Source organism: Oncorhynchus kisutch, linkage group LG25 (genome assembly GCF_002021735.2).
Source record: "Oncorhynchus kisutch isolate 150728-3 linkage group LG25, Okis_V2, whole genome shotgun sequence".
Lineage (NCBI taxonomy): Eukaryota > Metazoa > Chordata > Actinopteri > Salmoniformes > Salmonidae > Oncorhynchus > Oncorhynchus kisutch.
The window spans coordinates 16409038-16433187 of NC_034198.2; positions in this window are offsets into that span (position 1 = coordinate 16409038).

The window sequence follows — 24150 nt, forward strand, 5'->3', positions numbered from 1 at the left end:
TCCAGCAGGGAAACCCCTTCCCCTTCCCGTGACTCAGCGGATCTTGATCACATCTGTCCAATATTTTGTTACTGATCCCTCCCCGTCTGACAGTTTCACCGCTTTTATGGTTGTTGTGGACAGATTCTCTAACTCCTGCTGTCTTATCCCTCTCTCTGGTCTCCCTACTGCTCTCCAGGTTGCTGAGGCACTGTTCCAGCATGTCATCGTCTCTGACTGTGGCCCCCAATTCACATCGCGGGTATGAGGAGTATTCATGGAGAAGCTAGGGACCACGGCCAGCCTCACATCCGGGTACCGGGTAACGGGCAGGTGGAGAGGATCAACAAGGAGCTGGGTAGGGTCCTTAGGAATTACTGCCAGGCTGATTGGGCCCGGACCTTCCCTGGGCAGAGTACGCCCAGAATTTACTTTGTCACTCCTCCACCGGGCTGACTCCCTTCCAGTGCGTCATGGCCCCGTGGACCAGGAGCCAGACCAAAGCCCCTGAGATGGACGAGTGGTTCCGGAGCACAGAGGAGGTTTGGAACGCTGCCCATGTGAGGCTCCAGCGTGCCACTGCCGCCAGAAGGAGCAGTGAGGCTCCGGTGTTGCATCCTGGTGATCACGTCTAGCTCTCCACCAATAACCTCCCGCTTCACCTGCCCTGCCTGAAATTGAGCCATCAGTTTGTGGGGCCCTTCGAGGTCCTATGGATGGTCAATGAGGTAACATATCGATTACAACTCCCCACCAACTACCGGATCTCACCCTCTTTCATGTTTTCCTCCTCAGGCTGGTGGTTCCTGGTCGCCTGGCTGGTGCCGTCCCCCGCGACACCCTACGCATACTCTGGACATTATGTTACTCTGGACATCATGTTACACAATACATTTATGTTTTGTTCTATAATATGCATATTTATATCCACAAATCTTGGTTTACATTGGTGTCATGTTCAGAAATGCCTCCAAAATATCTGGAGTAATTACAGAGAGCCACGTCATATAACAGAAATACTCATCATAAACTTTGATGAAAGATACATGTTTTACATATAATTAAGGATACACTTGTTCTTAATGCAACTGCTGTGTCAGATTTTTATTTTTATTATGAAAAAAGCATACCATGCAATAATCTGAGAAGGCGCTCAGAAATACACAACATTTCGAAATTACATCGTAAATATTCCCTTACCTTTGATGATCTTTCATCAGAATGCAGTGCCAGGAATCCTAGTTCTGTCACAGTTCTGTTCTGTGATCTGAGTGGGCATTCTATGTTGGATGTCTTGTTTGTCTATTTCTATGTCTGGCCTGATATGGTTCTCAATCAGAGGCAGGTGTTAGTCATTGTCTCTGATTGGGAACCATATTTAGGTAGCCTGGGTTTCACTGTGTGTTTGTGGGTGATTGTTTGTGGGTATATTGAGTTTGAGTTTATTTTTACAGGGACAGTGCACATTAATCAACGTTTCAGTAAAAGTGCCGGTTTTAGCCAGCCGGCAAATTTTCAACCGCAGTCCCTGGGCAGGTTATTAAAAACAATTACAATATAGACAATAGCAACATAGAACAAGCAAGACATAGCAACATAGGACAAGCAAGACATAGCATACAGACAGAGCAACATAGGACAAGCAAGACGTAGCATACAGACAGAGCAGCATAGAACAAAAAGCAGCAAGTCAAAATTCATAAAAGCAACAAAGTGTTTCCACACCTCACAAGCTACAGACAACAGACAACATGGAGAGCGGCAACACACAGCTAGGGACCATGTTCACAAATCTGATTGACCTTTAGCCATGTCTTCAAGCATTTTGTGAAAGTGTGATATGTGGTGCAGTTATGTGTGTCTGATGGCAGTGTATTCCAGACATGGGAAGCTCTCACAGAGAATGCAGATTTACTAAAGGTGCTTTTCCTTAGGGGAACTATACAGTCACCTCTCATGGCAGACCTTGTGGATCTGCTGCCATATGTCTGGGTTTTCTGTTTAACAAAAATATTGAGTGGAGGGGGAGCCAGGCCATTAAGGATCTTGAATACAAGACATGCGTCGGTGTATTGCACAAGATTTTCCCAACTCAAGAGCTCATGCTTTCTAAGGATGTGACAATGATGATGGCTATTGGGCTTCCTATCAAGCACTTTGAGAGCCTGTTTGTAGACAGACTGAATAGGTTTTAATGTTGTACAGCAAGCTTGGGCCCAACTAGTCAAGCAGTTCCAGGTCGAATACACTGGTCAAACTAAGTAGAGAATCAATCTTCAGGATGTATATCCAATAACATTCCAACCGGAGCATTCGTTTTTGTCTACAGAGTAATGGAACGCATGGCGATATCATGAGAAATGAGCCTGACCAGGAACTGGCATTCTGCCAGACCCCTGACTCAAATAGCTGCCATCCGGCCCCACATCAAACTAGAGGCTTCATTCCACGTTCTACTGACTATTGACATCTAGTGGAAGGCGTAGGAAGTGTGAACAGATCCATATCTTACTGGGATGTGAATAGGCGATGAGTTGAAAATCAACCAGCCCCGGAATTTCCACTTCCTGTTTGGAAGTTTTAAGTGCAAACACATCCATAAATTACAGGGAATTGAATAGGCAATGACTTTCCCATCGACGCCTTTCAGAATTCTCACTTCCTGTTTAGAAGTTTGCCTGCCATATGAGTACTGTTATACCCACAGACATAATTCAAACAGTTTTAGAAACTTCAGAGTGTTTTCTATCCAATAGTAATAATAATATGCATATATTAGCATCTTGAACAGAATAGGATGCAGTTCACTATGGGTACGCAATTCATCCAAACTGAAAATGCTGCCCCCTATCCCTAAAAGGTTAATGTAGAAGAGCTTAGAAACAGATTATATTCTTATTTATAATAAAAGTGACCCCAAAATTCCAAAAGGTCAAATTAGTTTGTGTAGAAATGCAGGATATTAGCTTTAGATGGCCAAAACATTTCTGAGGTAGGACCACCAGACCCCTCTCCAGGTTACGTCCCCCCACTTCTAAAATTATATTAGTCACAAACCACAGTTGGGTCACCTGCTACTGTCTTCCCATCCACTGCCATACTGTTATATTCAGATCATAACTGTTTTCTTTGTCTTTATGTTGTCTGGTGGTCAAACCAAGAGTGATATAACAGTCTGAGAATGGCCAACCCCTCCCTCTTTCTCTCTCCCTCTCTGCATTTCTCTCTCACTCTACAGTTAATGTCACCTCTCCCAGCTCTTACTGACACCGACCCATGAGCCCCGTCTCTTTCCATTTACTGTAATCAGCATCCTCACGCACTGAGCAATTACCAACACGGTACATCCATGGACTTTGAAAAGTAGTTGAAATTTGGTCCGTCCACTCTAGCTTTGATGTTAACGTCCACAGACGGACCGGACTGGACCAAATCTGAACCTATCACAGACTTAACCAAGATGGCAGAGCAGTCAGATGCCTTTCATCCTCCTCTGGTCTTGTCTTGTCATGTCCCGTGTATATATCTTTTTATATCTTTTTTCTTAGCATACAATTTTTCTTAACCTCAACTATGTTCTTTTGACCATCTTTTCTTTTTATTGGCCAGTCTGAGATATGTTTTTTTCTTTGCAACGCTACCTAGAAGGCCAGTATCCCGGAGTTGCCTCTTCACTGTTGACATTGAGACGTGTTTTGTGGGTACTATTTAATGAAGCTGCCAATTGAGGACTTGTTTGGTGTCTGTTTCTCAAACTAGACACTAATGTACTTGTCCTCTTGCTCAATTGTGCTCCGGGGCCTCCCACTCTTTCTATTCTGGTTAGGGCCAGTTTGCGCTTTTCTGTGAAGGGAGTAGCACACAGCGTTGTACAAGATTTTCAGTTTCTTGGCATTTTTCACATGGAATAGCCTTCATTTCTCAAGAGTAGATTGACGAGTTTCAGAAGAAAGGTCTTTATTTCTGCCCATTTTGAGCCTGTAATCGAACTCACAAATGCTGATGCTCCAGATACTCAACTAGTCTAAAGAAGGCAAGTTTTATTACTTCTTTAATCAGAACAACAGTTTTCAGCTGTGCTAACATAATTGCAAAAGGTTTTTTCTAATGATCAATTCACCTTTTAAAATTATAAACTTGGATTAGCTAACACAATGTGCCATTGGAACACAGGAGTGACGGTTGCTGATAATGGGCCTCTGTACGCCTATGTAGGTATTGTACAAAAAAATTGACGTTTCCAGCTACAATAGTCATTTACAACATGAATAATGTCTACACTGTATTTCTGATCAATTTGGTGTTCTTTCATTGGACAAAAAAATGTGTTTTTCTTTCAAAAACAAGGACATTTCTAAGTGACCCCAAACTTTTGAACAATAGTGTATGTTTCACAAGTTTGGACATTACAGTACAGTGAGTAGAGCAAAATAGAGTACAGTCCAATATTACAGAAATGTATAGTCCAGTATATTGTACTCTACATTTTAGCAAGTTACAGGAACAATTAGGGTTAAGTTCTTTGCTCAAGGGCATATCGGCAGATCTTTCACCTAGTCGGCTCGGGTAATTGACCAGCAACCTTCAGATTACTGGCCCTTAAACGCAAAGCTACCAGCCACACTCTACACTGCTGTGTTGTGCTGTATTGTACTGCACTGTACTGTACTCTGCTGTGCTATGCTGTCCATACCTGAGGAGAATGACATTCATATTCATATTCATAACTATACATTTCTGTCACATGATGCTGCTGAGGGTAGAACAGCTCATTATTATGGGCTCCCGAATGGCGCGATGGTCTAAGGCACTGCTTCTCAGTGCAAAAGGTGCCACTACAGTCCTTGTTTCGAATCCAGGCTGTATCACATCCGGCGGTGCACAATCGGCCCTGCGTCGTCTGGGGTAGGCCATCATTGAAAATAAGAGTTTGTTCTTACCTGACTTGCCTAGTTAAATACAGGTTAAATAAAAAATACAAAAATGGCTGGATCGGCGCAAATGGAATGGCTTCAAAGACATGGAAACCATGTGTTTGATACCATCCCATTGATTACGCTCCAGCCATTACCACAAGCCAGTTCTCTCCAATTAAGGTGCCACCAACCTCCTGTGATTTCTGTGTAGTACAGAACAGGGGACCCATGATGTAATTCTGCTACCGGGTATAAATCCACATCACTTACTGTAGTTCAATAACCAAAATATATTCCATGTCATAGCTGACACCCCATTCTTTCTGTTGACATCTTTGAATCTTAATTCGGAGAAGATATTTAACAGTTGTTGGCAAAATGCGGTCACACAAAAATCTGACGGAGATTTTACCGTAATTCCATTACCAAAGATTGCATCTGCAAAGTTAATTCAAGGTAATTTTATACTTTTCTTTCCTCAGCTAATGTAAAATAATTGTACGTAGGATTTGTCCACAAATGTGGCCTCCAGAACGTATCCACACCCCTTGACTTTCTACACATTTTGTTGTGTTACAAAGTGGGATTAAAATGGATTTAATTGCCATTTTTGGTCAACAATCTACACAAAATTTTCTGTAATGTCAAAGTGGTAGAAATATTCAAACATTTTTTCAGGTATGAGAACCAGATGCAGACAACGTTGAATAAACAATAGTTGAATGATCCAATAGGGGCAGGCAATAGACAGGTCAAGGCAGGCAAAGGTAAGTAAAACAGAGGTGAGGCACGGTACCGGATGGCAGGCAGGCTCAGGGTAAGCAGAGGTCAAAAATACAGCAGGGGGGCAAAGGTGCAGGTCGGGAGGCAGGCTCAGGGGCAGGCAGAGTGGTCAGGCAGGTGGTTTCGGAGTCGGGACAGGCAAGGTTCAAAACCAGGTGGGCAAGAAAATAGAGACTGGGGAAAAGCAGGAGCTGAGAAACAAAACGCTGGTTGACTTGACAAACAAGACAAACTGGCAACGGACAAACAGAGGGGATTACGGGATAATGGTGAATATGGATGACACCTGGAGGGGGGTGGATACCATCACAAGGACAGGTGAAACAGATCAGGGTGTGACACATTTGTAAAATAAAAAAATAAAAATAAAACACTAATATATCTTGATTAGATAAGTATTGTAACATGTATGCTAATAATCGGGAAGCAAGTACAGGGAGTGATTTTAATAAATAAATGAACATGGACCTAAACAAGAAACATGAGAGGTGTACAGACATGAAACATATAAACAGAAACAATAACTCCTGAGGAAAGAACCAAAGGGAGTGACAGATATGAGGGAGGTAATCAGGAAGGTGATGGAGTCCAGCTGAGTCTCATGAGGCGCAGGTACACGTAACGATGGTGACAGGTGTGCGTAATAATGAGTAAGCTGGCGACAATGAGCGCAAGAGAGGAGGAGCGGGAGTAGACGTGACAACTATTCATAAAATGTTATTATTATTTAAAAATTATTCAAGTTGGATGTTGATCGTTGCTAGACAGACATTTTTAAGTCTTGCCATATATTGTCAAGCCGATTTAAGTCAAAACTGTAACTAAGCAACTCCAGTGTATATTTGGTCTTGGTCTTTGGGTTATTGTCCTGCTGAGACATGAATTGGTCACCCAGTGTCTGTTGGAAAGCAGACTAAACCAGGTTTTCCTCAAGTATTTTGCCTGTGCTTATAGCTGTATTCTGTTTATTTTTATCCTAAACTCCCTAGTCCTTGTCGATGACAAACATACCCATAACATGATGCAGCCACAACCATACTTGAAAATATGAAGTGGTTCTCAGTGATGTGTTATGTTGGATTTCCCCTGAACATGGTGCTTTATATTCAAAACAAAAAGTTAATTGCTTTGCCAATTGTTTTGCAGTATTATTGCTACAAACAGGATTCTGTACAGAATTCCTTCTTTTCACTCTGTCATTTAGGTTAGTATTGTAGAGCAACTGCTATTTTGTTTATCCATCCTCAGTTGTCTGATACCACAACCATTAAACTCTATAACAGTTTTAAAATCATCATTGGCCTAATAGTGAAATCCCTGAGCAGTTGCCTTCCTCTCTGGCAAACGATGTTAGGAAGAACGCTTATATCTTTGTAGTGACTGGGTGTATTGATACACCATCCAAAGCCTAATTAATAATCATGCTCAAAGGGATATTCAGCCTGCTTTTATTTATTTATACACATCTACCAATCAGTGGCCTTCTTTGAGAGGCATTGAAAAACCTCCCTGGTCTTTGTGGTTGAATCTGTTCTTGAATTCCCTACTCGATTGAGGGACCTTACATATAATTGTATATCTGGGGTACAGAGATGGGTACAGTCATTAAAAAAATTATGTTAACCACTATTATTGAACACAGAATGAGTCCATACAACTTATTATGTGATTTGTTAGCACATTTTTACTCCTGAACTTATTAAGGCTTGGCATATGAAAAATGTGGAATACTTATTGACATTATTGATATTTCAGTTTTTACTTATAAAAATGAATGTAAAAAAACATTATTGGGTATTGTGTTTAGATCAGTGACACAAATATGAAGGCATTGTAAATAGTTTATGATTAGTGAATGCTATAGTGTATTTATTTTGTTACATACTATTTCTTTCAAAACCATTTAAGCTGTTGTGCTAATTGTTTGGTCCGAATCTAGCATAGAAACATGGGGATTTGTCGCACTATGCTGACGTTGCAACCTATTTGTTAGATTCATGATAGTGTTGTCAGACAAAGCAAGGAAAGTAAACTTCAAAATGTGATGTGGTTTTCTTGGGATTTGCTTCTGTTGTTGGTAAGTAATGCATCCTGTAAGCTTCTAAAAAGACTTACTCAGCCTTTAATTAATCTGATTTTCTAAAAGCCCTCACTGTTTATTGACTAGTTAACGTTATTCTTCTAGCAGTTGTCTTCAAGACCTTTACAGAATAGTTGTCACAAAACATAGAATGCCCACCCCAACTCACGCCCTGACCAAACCAAAATAGAGACATGAAAAGGATCTCTAAGGTCAGGGCGTGAGTTGGGGTGGGCATTCAATGTTTTGTGTTTCTATGATTTTCTATTTCGATGTTTTGACCGGGTATGGTTCTCAATCAGGGACAGCTGTCTATTGTTGTCTTTGATTGGGAACCATACTTAGGTATGTTGACTTAGTTTTGGCAAGTCGGTTAGGACATCTATTTTATGCATGACACAAGTAATTTTTCCAGCGATTGTTTACAGACAGATTATTTCACTTATAACTCATGGTATCACAATTCCAGTGGGTCAGAAGTTTACAAACATTAAGTTGACTGTGCCTTTAACCTCTCTGCACACTGAACCCGTTAGCGGGATTAAATTCGTCAACATACGGTGATCGCTACATAAATAGTCATATTAAAAATTCATGAAAATACAAGTGTCTCACATGATTCGAGAGCCTAGAATCTTGCTAATCCAACTGCGTTGTCAGATTTAAAAAATGATTTACTTGCGAAAGAATACGATGCGATTATCTGAGGACAGAGCCCAATAAAAAAAAAACTATTTCAACCAGCACAGGCGTAACAAAATCACAAATGGCAATAAAATACATTGTTTACCTTTGACGATCTTCCTCTGTTTGCAATCCCAATGCTCATTGTTACACGATGAAGGCTCTTTTGTTTGATAAAATCTATTTTTATAGCCTAACACGAAACCTTTTGTGAACCGCTTGTGTCGTGAATTCCGTCTCATTCAATTTTCGACGACACATTCGATGTAAATACACACACTAAACGTGACTTTTCCAGTCATGTTTGGTTTCATTGCAATCAACTGGTTTGTTTGTAACACAATCAACTTGATGGGTCATTTCGCGGGACGTATTGACTGAAAGAAACCGATTTGAAGACAACAAGTAATGACATCATTGTGCACCAATGATATGACCGCTGTTGCGTTGATTGACTGTATTTGAACCCAATGACCACTGATCGTCTTGAAATCTAGCTGGGTAGATAGCCAATGAGCTGAGGTAAACAGCAATATGTAATGTTTATTTGTTGGAAGACCAACCCATGTAGTAAACTCCTGCGTAAAGACGGTCATTCGCCATTGAAGATTCATACTGGAAGGAGCCAAGCTTGTTACGCACAGCACTGTTTCGGTAACGCGCATCTTCAGCTGTTTATATATCGAACATCATGGCGAATAAGTTAAGGGAAGCTAAATCAAGACTATATATACGAATGTAGACAAAATTATAGAGGAAATTGATCGTGATAGTGAAACAGATCTTCTATTGGAAGACGATTCAGTTAGCGACCATAGCTATGACTGGAAGCATATGTTTTGAATGGAGAGGACATTGTTTTTGCTAATGCTAATGCCATTGTTTGAAATTAATAATATAAAATATTATTTGAATTTTTTTAACATTTTATTTGTAATATATAAAAATGTAATGAAATGTGTAAAGTACACATTGGCTATGCGTTGTGGGTGGGGGTATGTTTGTATGTATGTGAATGACCCATAGCCTATGTTTGTGTGTATATATACACTGCTCAAAAAAATTAAAGGAACACTAAAATAACACATCCTAGATCTGAATGAATGAAATATTCTTATTAAATACTTTTTTCTTTACATAGTTGAATGTGCTGACAACAAAATCACACAAAAATGATCAATGGAAATCAAATTTATCGACCCATGGAGGTCTGGATTTGTAGTCACACTCAAAATTAAAGTGGAAAACCACACTACAGGCGGATCCAACTTTGATGTAATGTCCTGAACCAGTTGCGACGAGCAAACCCGTATCCGGGAGCGTAATCATAGCCTCAAGCGCATTAGCATAACGCAACTTTTCCTATTCATGAAAATCGCAAATTAAATTAAATAAATATATTCAAACACAAGCTTAGCCTTTTGTTAACGACACTGTCATCTCAGATTTTCAAAATATGCGTTACAGCCAACGCTAGACAAGCATTTGTGTAAGTTTATATATTTGGCATAATGCTATGCTAGGCTCTGCTGGCAACATTTTCACGAAAATAAGAAAAGCAACCAAATTAAATCATTTACCTTTGAAGAACTTCGGATGCTTTCACTCAGGAGACTCCCAGTTAGATAGCAAATGTTCCTTTTTTCCAAAAAGATTATTTTTGTAGGCGAAAAAGCTCCCGTTTCTTCACCATGCTTGGCTGAGAAATCGACGAAAAATGCTACAACTATAACGCCAAACTTTTTTCAAAATTAGCTACATAATATCGACAGAAACACGGCAAACATTGTTTAGGATCCATCCTCAAGATATTTTAACAAATATATTCGATAATATATCCGTCGAGGGAGTTGGTTTCTCATAAGAAGCGATTGGAAAAATGGCTACCTCAGTATTTTACGCAAGGTTGTGCAGCCCCCAAAGAAATGCCACCCCACACCATGACTGACCCACCACCAAACCGGTCATGCTGGAGGATGTTGCAGGCAGCAGAACATTCTCCACGGCGTCTCCATACTGTCACGTCTGTCACATGTGCTCAGTGTGAACCTGCTTTCATCTGTGAAGAGCACAGGGCGCCAGTGTTGGGCTTTAAGCACAACCCCCACCTGTAGAATTTGGGCCCTCATGTCACCCTCATGGAGTCTGTTTCTGACCGTTTGAGCAGACACATGCACATTTGTGGCCTGCTGGAGGTCATTTTGCAGGGCTCTGGCAGTGCTCCTCCTTGCACAAAGGCGGAGGTAGCGGTTCTGCTGTTGGGTTGTTGCCCTCCTACGGCCTCCTCCACGCCTCCTGATGTACTGGCCTGTCTCCTGGTAGCGCCTCCATGCTCTGGACACTACGCTGACAGACACAGCAAACCTTCTTGCCACAGCTCGCATTGATGTGCCATCTTGGATGAGCTGCACTACCTGAGCCACTTGTGTGGGTTGTAGACTCCGTCTCATGCTACAACTAGAGTGAAAGCACCACCAGCATTCAAAAGTGACCAAAAATTCAGCCATGAAGCATAGGAACTGAGAAGTGGTCTGTGGTTATCACCTGCAGAACCACACCTTTATCGGGGGTGTCTTGCTAATTGCATATAATTTCCACCTGTTGTCTATTCCATTTGCACAACAGCATGTGAAATGTATTGTCAATCATTGTTGCTTCCTAAGTGGACAGTTTGATTTCACAGAAGTGTGATTGACTTGGAGTTACATTGTGTTGTTTAAGTGTTCCCTTTGTTTTTTTGAGCAGTGTATATATATATATAAAAATGGAATGGAGTAGAATGTAACAGCAAACCCACACATCGCAACACAGCGACCATGCTTCCTCCTCTCAGTCTACATATTATGGATTAGAGGGAGCATGGTTGAGATGCGTGTGTCTGCCGCTATACCCCACCCCCACATGAAATAGCCTATTTGAGGCTGTTGAGGGGAGGGCAGGCCCACAACAATGGCCAAAGTGAAATGGAACAGCACTTTATGTACCCTGTACTCTATATATCTGTTTATTATACCTGTTGATATAGGGCTCATATGTGAAACTATTCTAACTGAACATTTTATTGCACAGCGACACTGACTCCGAATGAGAGCCCACAGTGCCAAGGTGTCCATCCCCCACTGAAGCTGGTTCATCCAGCCGGACAGCTGTTGTCTCCGGCTCCACACCTCCCGGGCCATCTAGAGATGTGAAGGCACTGACAAAGAAGCGGAAGAGGGGAAGTGTGCCACCTGCTAACGAGGGGACAGAAGTGCATTGGCACACTGTCCTAGAAGATGATGTGGATCCACCTCAACCAACATTTAGGCCGAAAAGGAAGCCAGGACCTCAGGTGAACATGACCGCAACTTTCAGCCCCCTTTAGCTTTTTCAGTTGTTTTTCACCCAATCCGTTGTCGATTCGCAAGCAGGCAAAAAAGGTAGCATTCTTCTATCATTTCCTCAACATTGCTGTGGTGAATGCATTCATCCTACACAAGGAAATGGCTAGGAGCTGTGGAAAGCCCTTCCTCTCACAGAAAGCCTTCAGAGAGCTGCTCATCAAGGAGCTTGCTGGCTACAGCACCACTGCACCACATTCTACCTACTCTACGACTGTCCCTTCTGTCCCTTCTGCTCCTGTCACAAGTGTTCATCTGCCCAGAACCAGTCAAAACAAAATACATCAAATACACTTGTTTATTTTGGACATAATAATAATCTATACATATGAAAACCTATGGGTCAAAATTCCCCACAACAGCATGTTTGTATACAAAATCTACACAGACATTCCACAACATCAGTGTGTCCACATTTTGAAGTTTGGTTCATGACCCTAAATGAGGAAAAGTAATTTAATTTCATGGAGAAATAGAGAGGTTAACTACTATTTTAACACAAAAGTGGAAATGGGTCATATTGACCTGCAACATAATAGAAGGGTTAAATGTCAGTCGTTTATTCCGCAAATATAACTTTTATGTTTACTTCAAAATTCTAAAAAATAAACGATACTTACAATCAAATTATGGTATATCCGATTTTTACTACTAATATATGTTGTACTTTGGGGAAAAAAACTGCTCATTATTCAAGGGGAAAATGTATGGTTTTGTTTGACAGAATAAGCAAATTAACAAAACATTTGCTAAAATAACAGTGTGTTTTGGGGATTTTTATTTCAGATAACCTTATTTACATGTCTAATTACGTTTTGATAGGAATTAAGTTCATCGTTTGCTGTGATTGTTGCTGTCCCCTATAGTTTCTTCATGGGGTCAAAATCACACCAGTAGGTAATCCATGTTGTAAAATATGTTGGTAGTATAAAGGTTAAATCATCCATGTATCCCATTTTTGTGTGCAATAACGAGGGGAAATTGAATGCAAGCTTCACTAAAACATTCTAATTGTTAAAAGATGTCTAGTCTGTCTATCTGTGGGTAATAGGGTTGATGTGTTATGCTTGACCCGCTCAGTTTTCCACCACAAAACACAAAAAAATGTCTAAAAAGAGTACAACATCTCACCCACTTTTACATTATGATTTGACTATTATATGTTCAATGTTTCTTTATTTGATATTATTTCAAAAGGAATAGTTTCACCATACTAAAACAAGCCAGTTTGCGTACTGTATTAGGATGGACCTTAAAATCATGGACAGGGTTGTTGTTTTTTTTACTTAAAATGAATCACTAAATCACATGAAATAAATAATAATATTCAGAAATGCAAGAAAAAAAACTAGGGCTTTACTAGGATTGTGGATAAATGTTGGGATTAAGAGGGTTAAAATCTTCCTAGAAGTCACAGAGGTTGCACAGAGGGACAGAGCTGTGACAGAGCTGAATTTGGGCACTTTAGCAAATCTCTATTTCGAATTGTCCATGGGGTCTACGTTAACGGAGACTTCATTTAAAATAACCGGCTTTAAAAATGTCTACGTAAGATATTTAAGGGATGCAAAAGGCACTCATTTCGTCGAACGACCAAAGGACTAAACCCACCCAAAAATGGAGAGAGATGGGATTTGGCATTGTTCAGACATCATTGTCGATGTACTCCAAATTAATGAATGTTTAAATATGTTAGATAATGTGTTTCAGCAACAGCAGATAACATTTTACATTTAGTCATTTAGAAGACGCTCTTATCTAGAGTGACTTACAATCAGTGCATTCATCTTAAGATAGCTGGGTGAGACAACCACATATCCCAATCGTAGCAAGTACATTTTCCCTCTCCCTCTAAAACGTCTAAATTCTCCCCCTCAACAGCATATACCAGCCCTCTATGACGATCATCCTCATCATCTCCATCTCAATCTTTCCAGGCCAGTACTCACTAACAACTCTTTGCCGTTTATAACGCAGCACATCTAAGATCTTTAAACACCCTGGGGTGACGGGGGGGGTATGCAGAGAGCAGGAGGGAAGCCTAACTCTCTTTCTCTGTTTATTTCTCTCTATATGCATGGCTGTGTGTGTCTGTGTGGGTGTGTGTGTGTGTGTGTGCATCCGAGCAGTGTATGTGCGTGGAGTGTATGTGGGCAACCCGTCAGCATCTCAGGCATTAAAAAACAGTGTGTGCGTTAATGTGTGCACGGCTTCCTCTACTCATCAGGGAGGAAAGGAATAAATAGAACGAGCGAAAACTCAAAGACAACCACCCACGTGCACTCACACACTGAAATGCACAGCGAGCAACTGAGGACTATGAATAGAATAATAAAGCCGCCCGGTCAGGGGGTAGCACAACACTGCAAACATCGCCTTAGAACAATAAGTCATTGGGACTTTCACAAGCCTTTAAAATGAAGCTTTCTTTGACTACAGGGCCTAGCAAAGTGGCAGCAGACCAATATAGAACATTAGCCTGGTAGCAGGGTTTGTTAACAACACTTTTATAATCCTTTTGTAAATGGATAGACCATGAAGAGAGCCATCTAGAGCGACCAATAGAGAAACAGGTTAAGTTGAAATCCAACGGAAAGAGCCCAAAGATAGAGGTTGAATTAGATTCTGTGACCGGGTCCCCAAGTGAATTGAAGCACACTGTTATGATGCAGATGTAAGCTGATGTAGGGGGGGGGGGGGAAGAATGTCCTGCTTGATGTAGGGGAGGGGGAGAAGAATGTCCTGCTTGCCCCTCAGGAGGTACATTGAACAGCTTTAACTCTTGTTTTACCTTGTCAGGACGCATCCACTCACCATGGTCACTCATTAATATTGTACTCTAGCTGAGTGATGGGGAACAGCAGAGGGGAATATGGGGGAAGAGGGGCAGTCCTGCATGTCTGAGTGGTGTTCCCCATAGAGCACCCCTTCCATACACACAATACACATGGGAGGGACAACAATCACTCTTCCGCTCTTCCCTGGCCACTATACTGTCTCACAAAGGATTTGTCTATAAGGGGACACTACTCAAACAACCGTTTTTTTTACAACGTTTCTCAAACCGACAGTAAACATACTTTTCCAGAAAGCTTGCTGTAAAGCTCCCCTTACACCAACTGCTTCCACCATTTACCCACACACCTTAAGGCAGTGTTTCCCAAACTCAAACCTGGGGGACCCCCTGGGGTGAACGTTTTGTTTTTGCCCTAGCACTACAGTACACGGCTTATTCAAATGATCAAAGCTTGATGATGAGTTGGTTATTTGAATGAGCTGTATAGTGCTGTGGGGGGGTTGAGAAATCCTGCCTTAAGGGACTGCACCTGAATCGTACCTTCTCAAAACTGCCACATGGAAGAGCTGGAAGAGCTGAAGCTAGAATCACAGCAGTAGGTCTTTAGCTGTTTAGCTCAGGAAAGTCTAGTTTCTAATGTGTCCTTATCTGACTCATGCCCTTCTCTACAAGCCAAGTGTGTTTGTTGTCTGAGATTCACCATGAATACCTTAAGTGAACCTTCTACTAAGGCGACAGGGCAGTCAGATACCTATGCGGGACAGGACAGAAGAAGCATTTTCGTCATGATTGTCATCAGTGTAGCCTGCTTCATCATTCTGCACTGATATGGCACCTACTTTGTTCTAAGAACACTAACAGAATAGGAAAAGTACAGTCACTGTGAGGAGATGTGTTTCCTTAGAAAACTGCTAGTTAGCATGTTGTTGGGAGGCAAACAGGAGAGAAATCGAAATACACATTTTCCCTTGTTCTTGGTAGGGCTTTTATTTGTATATTAACTCTGGTTTCCCACTCCAGGGTCCCTCAGCCTGCTTTCTGCCATTAAAAAACAACAATAATGACAAGACAATTAGCCATCTCATTTCAATTAGCAGCCTTAATAGGTCATTAGCAGCTGACTTTTCATAATGATCACCATACAAACAGCAGAGTGACGCGCCCAACAGTTGTGCTGTGGGACGTTGTCATTTAAATTGAGGTAATATACATAAGTATAATGGTTGGTGTGGTGATTATTACGTGGAGTCACAAGAAACCACAGCAGAGAAAGTGAACCCAAATTGATTACTTAATAAGGCAAAGCCTCTTAAATATAGTATTTTCTCTCTCGGTGGGAGTTGGAGTTCTTAACACAAAAGTAGGGCAATCTTAATAATCTTTTCTCTAACTCTTTCCCTATGCCATTCTCTCTCTCTCTCTCTCTCTCTCTCTCTCTCTCTCTCTCTCTCTCTCTGGAATCGACAAATTCCACAGTCTCCGTTAATTGAATATCGATTAGTTGGTTGCACTTTTTCAAAGAAACATAATTAAATATTTCATCCCACAATTGACCATACATGTCTACGAAGCTTAATCAGTGCCTGTTATCCCTAAGGGCAATGCTCTGCTAAACGCTGCTATCAGGACGCTCACCATAAACACACAGATGCATTTTAAATCCCTCTTTAGAGAGTACAGGATAAGGCGGAACATTTAATGGAGAAAGAACAAGGTTATTGGTTATTTTCTTTTTTTTCTCTCTTTGTAATACACGTGCAGTACAATGGCTTGAAGCTACAAACCTGATCATGGTAATATTTTATAATAGTCTATTTGCCTGATATATTAGTATAATGATAAATGATGTGAGGACAGAATGTACATTATGCACACTATGAAATAACCCATTAGCTTTAAATTACAGTTTAATAAGAAAATACCTCACATTCATAAAATATTAATGTACCTCCAAAGAAGTCTTTAATTTGATGTCGCTGACAGATCATACTAAAATAGTTACTGTTGCAGTTTTTCTTTCTTCTTACATTAATGATGCAATTTGTCATGTACAGAGACACACACTTAGCACATACCTGTTTTCGAAAAGGGAATAATCAAAATAACAGTTGAGTACAGCACATCTAACTACACAACAGGGCCCCTGTTTCCCGATAGGCTTACATAAAAAAAATATTTAAAAAATGCATCTTTCCTACAACGACCGAAGATGTAACATGCGTTTCCCAAAACACCACGCAGAGTGATCGGTCGCTAAGTGCGTCCTTTGGCGCATGTGTCGATATGGATAGGATCGAAAAGTACAGGAGCACTGCTCTCGGATCAGCTTCCTCAAATCTTTCCTTAACATTCTAATTATTTCACAACACTAACAAAGGATCAGCTACTAGAGAGATATTATCTCCTACAGACGCAAATATTGAGCTGGCTTATTTGAATGTTTACCCAATCGAAATTCATAAAATCACTGATTTTGCAAGTCATTGTGCACATGTTAAGCTACATATCATGACATCTATTGGGACAAATGATAAACATTAGCCTACAAGTAGCAAAACAGAACAATAATTGATTTAACATTAAATGTATTTTAATCATATTGAAATATATTTCATGTTCAATCAATTTGTGTTCTATTTTGCTAGTATAGCCCACTGTTTATATTTCAATGCCGTCATCTCGGTTTTCATTTGAATCGTGTTTTTATACTTCACTTGTTTGTGTCAAACGCAAAGACGTGGTCAACTTTGTTATGAAGTTATCAGCAGTCACAGAGATACGGGTAAACCATGCGATTCTATGTTTAGCGGAGATCTTCTGTGTATAAAGTGAGAGGGCAAAAAAGCATCTAACAATGCATTGAGGCAGGTGTTAGATTACGAGCGTTTCAAGTGCAACGTTAAAAATGAAGGTTTTGGGTAACAGCTCAGGGATTTATCGACGCTCCTACGAAGTTTCTAACGATGAGCTTAGGCTTAAAATGATTTTGGGAAACCAGGCCCAGGTTGTGTAATTTGTTAAATCAATTACTCAAAGCCATCTTCAATGTGATGTATCGTGACAAAAACATTAATCTGCATCTCAGCATATTAACATATATTACTCTAACTAAGTCTGTGTAGCTGATTCTGATTAGTATTCTCTCATGAGGACCTTTGGGTTTTTTCACAGTTTTGTCAACATACTACATACATGATATTGCAAAAATACCCAGAATATTTACAGCAGTTGGAATAAACCTTTTCCTGTATCATGCAAGGTGCTGATGGCTCCAGAACTGAGGCTAGTAGCTGAGTCCTGTCTAACTGGCACCATGGAGAGCATCCCTTCTCTGTCAGCAGATGACTACCCTGGACAGCTCTCTATTCATTCCCCATCATTTCAGTACCCTACATAACCCCCCAGTCGCTCCAAGTAATTTCAGTACCATTGACAGCTCCCTGGTCACGCCCTGTCATTTCAGTACACTGGATAGCACTGGATAGCCCCCCAATCATTTGAGTGCTCTGGAAATCTTCCTATTCACGTCCAGTAATTTCAGTACCTTGGATAGTTCTCCATTACATTTTTGTCATTTAGCGGATGCTCTTATCCAGAGGATCCACAGGATCAATTAGGGTTATTTGCCTTGCTCAAGGGCATATCGGTAGATTTTTCACCAAGTCGGCTTAGGGATTTGAACCAGCTGACCCAACACTCTTAGCCACTAGTCTACCTGCCGCCCATTCACATCCAGTAATTTCAGTGCAATGTAACATTTGTAACATTTCTAGTGTTGATTCAGCTGTTAAATTAACACTCATTGGTGTAAAAGAGCTGGGAGATTTGTTTGAATTGTTTCATTATATATGTTTTTTTTTCTAAACAAATTAAATCTGTTACTGAAATGGTTGTTTCAGTTTAGATGGTTTAAGTAGTCTCACATCTTAGTTTCCCAAACCCGGCAGTCAGACTTTATGAAGATTAGGGATTGAATTACATATACTTTGCAAGCCATTATGTGACTTGCAGACCAGAAAACCACGAGTTTCAGGCCACTGTATTAGTGTAAAATGTATGTATTTGAATGAAAGGGGGATACGTAGTCAGTTGTACAACTGAATACCTTCAACTCAAATGTGTCTTCCACATTAACCCAACCTGAATCAGAGAGGTGCAGGGGGCTGCCTTAATTAATATCCACAGTGCCTGGGGGAACAGTGGGTTAACTGCCTTGCTCAGAGGCAGAATGAAAGATTTTGACCTTGTCAGCTCAGGGATTCGATCCAGGAAGCTTTCAGATACTGGCCTAACTCTCTAACCACTAGGCTAATGATAACATATTCACTCAGGATCTCACTTGTTGAAGGCCACAAGACTGAAAATAGAGGAATGCAACAACCTTGGGGTTTTCTCATTTGGGAAAAAGACCGTCCTCCGTCCTTTCTGCTCTCTCCTCTCCGTGACCCAGAAACAAATAAGTGGTTGAGTGGTCGAGGAGTGTGTGAATTCATTAGTAAGCAAAAGAAAGTGTCCTCCCCTCCTCGGTAGCTACCTTTCATCAAGGATACTCGTGTATCGTACCACAAAATAGTTTTGAAATCTGTCATACCCCTTTTGAATCAGCTTTTGTTTTGTCACAGGAGAAAACATGGACACATTTAAAAGCAATAAGCAACGTATTGTTTTATCTACACAATGTCTTGCACAACTAACTGAATTTGTTTTGATCACTTTAGACATTTATTTTGGGATCCACCGTAGTGAACATAATTTGATTGATGATGCACGAGGTTAGAAGGGCCGTGTCATTTCAAGCAAGAGGATTTCACTCTCGTCGATTAACTTTCGCCTATTTCACAAGGAGCCGAGAGAATCTGGAGAGAGAACGCAGGAGGTAACAAAATATTAACTGATAAAGGGCCCATGACTCTGTCACGAACCAAAAACAGAGGTAACTTTACAATTAATTTGAAAGGCAGTGTCAGTGTGATGATTTAACACTGGAGAATTTGCTGTGTTTGACAACATTTATTCTTACGGTAGGTACCCAAAGTACAATTATGGATGATATTGTTCATAGAAGTGGACATTTCATGTGTTATTTCCATGTGTTTAAAGGTGCTTCACGCTTCACTATTGATGGTGATAAACCATTAACACAGAGAGGAAAATGTATACATATACAAAAGTATGAGGACACTCCTTCAAATAAGTAGAGTTGACTATTTCAGCCACACCCTTTGCTGACAAGTGTATAAAATCGAGAACACAGCCATGCAATCTTCACAGACAAACATTGGTAGTATAATGGTCTTAACTGTGACTTTCAACATGGCACCATCATAGGATGCCACCTTTCTGTTTGTAAAATTTCTGCCCTGCTAGAGCTGCCCCGGTCAACTGTAAGTGCTGCTATTATGAAGTGGAAACGTCTAGGAGCAACAATGGCTCAGCCGTGACGTGGTAGGCCACGCAAGCTCAAAGAACGGGATTGCCGAGTGCTAAAGCTCTCTTCAGTTGCAATACTCAAAACAGAGTTCCAAACTGCTTTTGGAATTAACGTCAGCACAAGAACTGTTCCTCGGGAGATTCATGAAATGGGTTTCCATGGCCGAGCAGCCGCACACAAGCCTAAGATCACCATGTGCAATGCCAAGAGTCGTCTGGAGTGTGTAAAGCTCACCGTCATTGGACTCTGGAGCAGTGGAAACGCGTTCTCTGAAGTGATGAATCATGCTTCACCATCTGGCAGTCCGACGGACAAATCTGGGTTTGGCGGATGCCAGGAGAACGTGACCTGCCCCGATGCATAGTGGCAAAGGTAAAGTTTGGTGGAGGAGGAATAATGGTCTGGGGCTGTTTTTTATGGTTTGGGCTAAGCCCCTTAGTTCCAGTGAATCGAAATGTTAACACTACAGCTTACAATGGCATTCTAGACGATTCTGTGCTTCCAACCTTGTGGCAACCGTTTGGGAAGGCCCTTTCCTGTTTTAGCATGAAAATTCACCCATGCACAAAGAGAGGGCAATACAGAAATGGTTTGACAAGATCGGTGTGGAAGAACTTAACTGACCTGCACAAAGCCCTGATCTCAACACCATATAAGACCTTTGGGATGAATTGGTGCCCGACCTCATCAGTGCCCGACCTCTGCTCTTGTGGCTGAATGGATGCAATGTTGGCAGCAATGTCCCAGCATCTCGAAAATAAACATATCCAGGTGTTAGAATGGCCAAGTCAAAGTCCAGACATGAATCCAATCGAGAATCTGTGGAAAGAACTGAAAACTGCTGTTCACAAATGCTCTCCATCCAACCTCACTGAGCTCGAGCTGTTTTGCAAGGAGGAATGGGAAAAAATGTCGGTCTCTCGATGTGCAAAACTGATAGAGACATACCCCAAGCGACTTACAGCTGAAATCGCAGCAAAAGGTGGCGCTACAAAGTATTAACTTAAGGGGGCTGAATAATTTTGCACGCCCAATTTTTCAGTTTTTGATTTGTTAAAAAAGTTTGAAATATCCAATAAATGTATTTCCACTTCATGATTGTGTCCCACTTGTTTTTTTTATGTTTGAAGCCTGAAATGTGGCAAAAGGTCGCAAAGTTCAAGGGGGCCGAATACTTTCGCAAGGCACTGTATTTTTGTGGTATTGCATCTTATTGTATTATGCCATGTTTCTTTTTTTCTTTTACCAAGCTTTCTCGTTTCTTGATCAATTACATATGGTAATGAATTTAGTCACTTCCTGTGATAGTTGGGATATACACCTGTCTGTACACCCCTTTTCTTTGACACCCTGATGAACGCTGGTGTAGCTGCTACGTGACGTTGTGTATTATTAATTCCATACAATCCATAAACAATGTTTACTTCTATAAGTTTGTTTGCACAAAGTTTTTTGTGTGTTTACAATCCAGCATCAACTTAGTTTTGTTCTATGGTATTTCATCACATTATCAAAGAGTATTCAACTATAACCAAATAAGCACTCCTCTCCTCCTCTCCCTACCCTACCTGGTGTCAGAACAAAACATAATATATTTTACTCAAATCTGTGCCACTACATTTAGTATGATATGTTACGTTACGTGAAGTTATTATTACATTGGCCTACCAATGTAATAGTGGTTATACAATATAATACGAATTGCAGAACGTGTAGTATCCTATGTCTTGATCGCACCAGTTTGCTTTTACCCATTTAGTATGATACATTACATTTGACTGCCTTAATATGATACATTATATTCTACTGCTTTAGTATGATATGCTACTTTAGGTAAGGTTAAGGTTAGGATTAGGGTTAGGGGAAGTGTTCGTGAACATGTTAAGTAGTTGCAAAGTAGCTAAAAAAGTAGTAAATAGTTGCTATTTAGCTAACATGCTAAAGTTGTCCATGATGAGATTAAAACACAGAATCTTTGGGTTGCTAGATGTTTGAGTTGCTAGACTTTTGTGTTATACAGCTATCATCCACCCCGACCACCCACCCTCCTTTTGTTATTGCCTTCAGTAATCTTCTGTCACCCGAAAAGTACAAAATCAATCTGAGACCAGGCTGCTCTTAACCACTCAGAATGAATTCCTTAGCTTAACCCTAATGCCTAAAGTTAACCCAAACCTCAACACTTACACCGAATGAATGCCTAAACTTAAGTTTCGGTTTCATATTTTGCGCAATTTGACGGACAGCTAAGAGTTTACAGACAGGAACACACTCTGTAATCTCTGTTGCCTGTATTTACGACGACTATTTCTGATTGCTTTAAAGGTCCCCTTGTTCATATTCACCGTGCACTTTTTGCTTACTGTTAACCAATAAATGTGACCTGATTATATTAAGACAAATGTATAACCTTTTTTTTTAATCAAAAGCCAATGAAATAATGATGCTCTGTCTTGTCTTGATAAACCCATTTGATGGACTTTGCAAAAGAACAACCTGTTATAATAAGCTTCAGTTCCTTGTAGAAAATTCAGTGATGCTCCAGCATAATACCAAAGACAAGTCACAAATTCAATAGTCGTAGCGGGATATGACATGTTGCAGTCGTCGTGGCAATTAGCAGCAGTTGTGAAAGCGCTCTGTGACAGAGTGAGGATTCTAATGAACTGATTATGCCAAAGGCAGAACACAATTAGAAAGAAAATAATAACACAGAATAACAAATATGTTCAGTTCTCACACAGCTCCCAGCAAATAATTACTGATCCTGGTTATAAATGAGTTTTCTCCGTGTTAAAGACTCGCCAGGCTGAAACGGGCAAGAAATTATTTTGACAAGTCAAAGAAGGAGAAAAGCAATCAGGACAGATAGATTGCTGGGAGTCAACTAGGCTACAGGTGGTCAAGCTGAAGGAAGACCTTGCATATCAACACACAGACTACAAAGGTAGCCTGGCTGACATGACTCACGTGGTACACAGAAGTCCGTTAATGGTGCAATATTCTCGCAAAAGTTGGATTTAGCTTGATTGGTTCTCTCAGACATTCTTTTTTTTGTGAGGGGTTGAGACCTCTCGTTGTTTGCTATTGGTAGAGGGTGGCACTCTTAGGCTGTGTGTGGCTATCCATGTGGGTGTGTGAGTGAGAAAGAACCAAATCAGTAAAAAAACACAGCCCCCTTCATTATCAACCCTTTATGCCTACAACATTAAGGAGCCTTTCCAGACTCTGAAGTCAGGAAGACTTTGAGTTTGGTGTCAGCCAGACTACAACAAAGGTGCTTTCGGGGAGAATAGTATGGTGCCATCAATGGGTAGGTACAACTCTGAGTGGGTCTTGAATGAGTGACCCACACCATTTTCTCATCTGAAACCAATAACTGACAATGAACTCAATGCATTAGAATCAATAACTGTCTGAAGAGTCTGATGTTCTATTGTTAGTGCAGCCAGATGGTTTGGGTTTATAAAAACATCTTTCTTTAACCTCGATTGAAATGCAGAGCTTCAATACCGAATATAATACTTGTTAGAGCTTAACCATACAAAGACAAATTATAACCTCAAGGCCAACACACTGCTATTATTGTCCCCGCTGTCTGGAAGTGCTGGTGTATCAGTGGAAGATATAAAATGCAGTTTTCCTTTTGCAAAATATGTTCTAACTATGATGAGTCATCCTACTCTTGCCAAAGCACAAAACGTTTTTTGACTGCTTTAACCTCATGTAGGTGGGTGAACTTCTCTTCAGAACCTGACATTTTTTGGGGGGATCTGAAATAAACCTCAAATGTGACTATAATGATGAGTCTCTCTCCAGGTTAGTTGTTGTCAAAGTGTTTTTATGTTCTTTATTCCTGCATGAGGAAATGTCAGCCACACAGGCTTAAGCTTTCTCTCTAGGTTCCTTTGAGATTTAGGACTATTTTTGGCACACTTGGCTAGAACATTCAGTACTATACATGAATACACATCCACACTACTAGCCGTTTACTCAATGAAAAAAAAATGAAAAAAACATGAGGGACATTGGGCCAGTTGAAGCATTTGAAGAACATTTCAAATATGCTAATGTAACCCAGAGCTATTCTCTGTTACTGA